Below are 4,923 nucleotides of genomic sequence, written 5' to 3' on the forward strand. Positions count from 1 at the left end.
AGACGCTTGCGTTAATCGTAACGCAGGTAGCCATTATATACGAATTTATCGCTTCATAATTTATCCGATCGAACATTCTTCATTGTAATTCATCGTAAAGGGTTTTTATGCTTCCAGGCTTTTCCCCTCTGAGCCAATAAAGGTGGTTATTCCCTCGTGCTCAAATCGTGACATAATTATTTTCCTCACCCACCAAACCTGAACTGCGGGAACTTCTCCATGTTGGAGCCGTTTCCGATCCATACATATAGTGCGCGGAAATTCGAGGAACAAAAATTTCAAACCTAGGCACGTCTTTTTGCAAATCTCTGAAAATCTAGAAAAGATAAAAATCAAACGGTTGGATCTTCAGATGCCAATCACATAGCAGCGATCAAACAAATGGCCTGTACCGACGGACAAGTCATGATTCTCAATCGTTTAGAGTGTTTAGACTGATCGGAGCGATCGCTATCCGGCTCGAGCGGCGGCGCCTGCGACGCGGCAGGCGCCGCGGCGCACGGCTTCGCTGGATAACTCCTAATTCCTTAGCGCTATAAGGCGCTCCTCAATTAACGTCACGGCGCTAACTTTCACCGCGAGGCAAAGCCGCCTCGGTTACGCCCCATTACCTTATTGCTCGCTTTGCACGCGTGCCTGCCTGCGTCAGCCCGTGAAAAGGCGCCCCCCGGCGCCACGTCGCTCCACGCCGTGGCGCACACGCGTGCATACGTACGTACGTGCGTGCGTGCGTGCGTGAGTGTAGTGCACGCTTGGTCGATCGCGCCGCTCCAATCGGCCCGACCGAGAAGAGGACGTGTAGGCGGAAGTGGATGCGACAGGAGGGCCGAAGATGAACAGGCGCGAAAATGTATAATGCAACGAGGAAGAAAAAAACCACTCGAAAACGAAGATATGTTAAGGCTGGTGCAAAAGATTTATTATTCTTCCACCAAACTTTATATCAAATAAAATCTCTCTCCTCGAAAGAGAGATTAAAAAATTTCTCGGTAAATAAAAAAGAATATGCTACCCGCAAATTTCGTTTTCAACGTTTTGCATCGATTTAATAATTATGATTATGTAATAACTTGCCTTGTTGTTACTTGTCCTATGGTTTATTATCGAGCTAAAAATTCATCGTGTGATAGTGGATATATATTTCTTGTCAAGATTTATTTCTGATTAATCTCATGTTATCTATATTTTTTAAATATTTTTTTATAATGCAACAATATACGCTATTATTTATGTATCGTATAGTCCTACGTACGTCATATCATATCAAGAAGCACGGTAGTGCGACGTCGTTTGCGAAAATCCGTAGGTAGTTATCGAATTCTCAATAACGGCTGAACCGATGGATTTCTGAATAGGCTTAATGGATAGCTTGTATCCGATTTGCGCGCGTATACTTGGCGCTTTTTTACCCCTTTTTTTAAAAAGTTAATTTTGTTGGGATATATAGTGTTACACGCATCGCCCGGTATACTTCTCAACCGTGGGTCAGCTGTCCGATTCTGGATATCGATCGGCAGCAGCGGTCAAGAGCCAAGCAACCGGAAAAAAATATATATATATTATCATACAGTTTTCTTTCTCTCCTCTATGTATATGCTTTGATATATGACCGGTCACATACGCACACATACGTCAAAGCGACTCTGCACACTCGGATTTACTATTTCAACAATGTTACTAACCTGCGGAAATTGAAATTGTATTGCCTAGAGAATTTTGTTAGTACCAACATTTTCTCATCTAGTTTTCGGGAAAATGTCGTGCAACCGCTCAGAACAGATTTATTTTAAAAATAATACCGTCATCCAATTAGGTAATTGAAATAAGGAATGCCTGTTAACGATACGATTGGTACACGATAAAAAAGCATATACAAGATCAGAGTCTCGAATGTTAATGATAATAATTTTTGTAACGATCCGCTGTTAAGGAGATTGCGCGTTAATGATGGCTGTTGCGCCGAGCAAGGGCGTGTCCGTGAGGTAACGCGAAGCCTCCGGTTCCTCGATTAGTAGCCGGTCACCTTAGACTAATCTTTCGGTGTGGCCGAAGTGCATCGCACCACTTTCACCGCGTTTCCTCTTTCCAATCTTTCCTTTCCGCATCGAGCCGCGTCGCAGCACCTGCGAAACGCGCTCGCTTTTGCGCGCCGCGCGTCGAAACTGACGCGGGTAGTGAAACTGGATTTATGAGAGAAGCTATACCCGTATTCTATTTCGCATATCTCTCGCGGAGAGAACGGTTTCGTTGAATATCTAAACATTTAGCTATAGCTACAGGTCTAAAAATATTTTGTTAGACCATAACAATAATTATAAACAATAATAATAAGTAATATCCCATGATTATTTCATAGTCTGACAATTATTAATTATTTTCAGATTCGTATCCAGCTAAATTTTTCCGATTTATCAAAACCATTCTTTCCGTGCTGAATATTTCATGCGCGCCCTGTACACTTAGATATTGCTGAGTACTCTGCTTATTCTTTTATAACAACTTTTGACACTTGAGGATTCAACGGGAGATTCTCGATCGCATTTCAAAGCTTGCTGCCTTCATAGGCTAATAAAAATTTTATTGCAGTATTTTTCATGCGAGACGAATTGGAACGGACCTACATTCCGCCGGAATTTCCTCTTGTACGACGGGATTGGCTAACTTATAATACTAACATTGTGTTGCTCTAATTCGTGTAGCGATTCAGGTACCTTGATTAAATTCAAAGGTCGACAAGGGTGACGTGGGAAAAAAAGTAGTACCGCGTCATTGCGTTCATCGATTGACCGATCACGCGAACATTCATAGGAAACAATAGAGACCTTTTCCTATAAGCTTTCTATCTTTCGCGTTTAATCAAAGGCGCTCTTTACGGATCAATTACTTACGCCGCAAATTTCTTCGGAGACTCACGCTTCCAATTGAACAAGTTCTTACGGGTCGTTGATAATAAAATTCATCTTCGGACTCGGAGCTTCCTCATTTAATCGCGATATTCGCGCACAGCATTCAAAAGCCTTTAAAGGCAACGATCGGGACAGTCTTACAATCGGCTCGCTCAAATTAAATGTCACAACTGAAAAAAAAAATTTTGATCGATTCGCAGTTAAAACGAAATCAATGAACGGTGCGCGTCGTTAAATTTTTTATAGCTGCTTTAAATTTTTCAAGAGATTAAACTGAAATTACCAGCGTACCTGCTTTTTTTTCTTAAACGTGTTTTTAATTAGCCATAATCAAAGTAACGTTTATCAAATGTCCCGAAGTGACTTCGAGAGAAAAATTAGATTCGCGTAATTGCAACAATTTCAGCCGATGTCTCCATCTCCACAGGGGATCGAACGCTTCACCGGAGGGGAGATTCTTGACAAGAATGGCCCTACAAATTTACATGCAAATAAATTTAAACGGCGCGCGTAGCGCAAAAATAAACTGATAAGAATAACGGGGGATACGGAGACGATAATAAAGTCGGGACGGCGAGTTTGCGGAGGCGGCGTGTCGCGTGTTGCCGATGTATCACTGTAATTGGAGGTGTACATAATCCCATCCCCGGCGTGTCCGAATTAGGAAACAATTAACGCTGCGGGCGACGAGCGAGAAAGAGAAAGAGAGAGAGAAAGAGAGAAAGAATAAACATGTCGATGATGTTCCGGCGCTGTTGCCCGCTGGGATTGCATCAATCTCGTGTTCCGACCATTCAAATGATACCATCTCGCGCGACTTGGAGCAATAACAATGACATGTTCGCGAAGGCGAACGGCGAAGGGCGCCGTCGCGCGTTCGCCGTCCTGCCCCGTCGTCCTTTCGGTCTCTCCGCCCCGTCGGGATTTCTTTCAGATTAACGCGGCAAGCGCGTGATTTATCCCTTTGCATTTTTCTTTATCGGGATAAGCACGCGCCTCTTTCTCGCCCTTTATCTCTCGCGAAAGGCGAACGAAGAAATGGGCGGCGAAGATGACTCGAGCAATCACAATCGATAAACTTATTGTACGAGTGAATAATTCTAAAATCGTGCTTTGAGATAATTTTAACAATTGATTTTCACATTGTCGTACCTATTGACATTTAAATTAATATTCTAAATAATAAAATAGGAAAGTTTAGAAAAATATTCAAATAATACTAATGTAAAAGAAAAACAAGGAATAAAAATTAAAAAGAATCTGAATAAATAACAATTAAAAAAAAAAAAAAGATTTTTTTCGATAATTACAAGAGATGCGAAAACACTCGGATGCAAATCTATGGAGTGGAGAGAGACGCTCGCCTGTCGACTTTCTCGCCGAAAGACGAGCAAGTAAAATGTAGGTTGTGTCGTAAAACGCTCGGCGAGGGTGCCGCGATGAGAGGAGTCATGCAGACGTGCCGCCGCTCTCTCTCTCTCTCTCTCTCTCTCTTTCTCTCTCTTTCTCCTGCTTCTTCTCTTCGTGGTGTGGCCTACAGTAAGGTCAGTCGTATAGACGTGCGGTGGATGATTTCACCTCTCCAGCCATATTTATTATCCTAATCTACGGTGTGGTGCACGCGCGCGCGCGCGGTCTGTGTGGCCTACATTTACCGCAAATTACCCGACCGATCGACCGCCCGCGTTTTTCTTCGCATGCAGATCGCGGCCGGCGCGTTTCCTCCTTTTCCTCCCTCTTCCGCATCCCGCGCCGAATACGACACGAGATACCCCCGCCGCGGTCGGCGGTCTAATAACAATAATAACGACTGTAACGCGCGCGTGATGGTGTGCACCGGTCGGATTACTCACAAGAGGAATGCGAAGCTGTCTAAAAACCACGTCCCGCGGTGGACAGGCAGTTTGTTTAACCTTCGATCTTGTCGTGCTGCGATCCTCGTGAAGCTTCGTGCTTTTAAGCATTTACCCTTGCAATAATACGTCTGGCGCATAGTGACGAAAATCTCGAAAACCTC

Source organism: Monomorium pharaonis, unplaced genomic scaffold, assembly GCF_013373865.1.
Source record: "Monomorium pharaonis isolate MP-MQ-018 unplaced genomic scaffold, ASM1337386v2 scaffold_403, whole genome shotgun sequence".
Taxonomy (NCBI): Eukaryota; Metazoa; Arthropoda; class Insecta; order Hymenoptera; family Formicidae; genus Monomorium; species Monomorium pharaonis.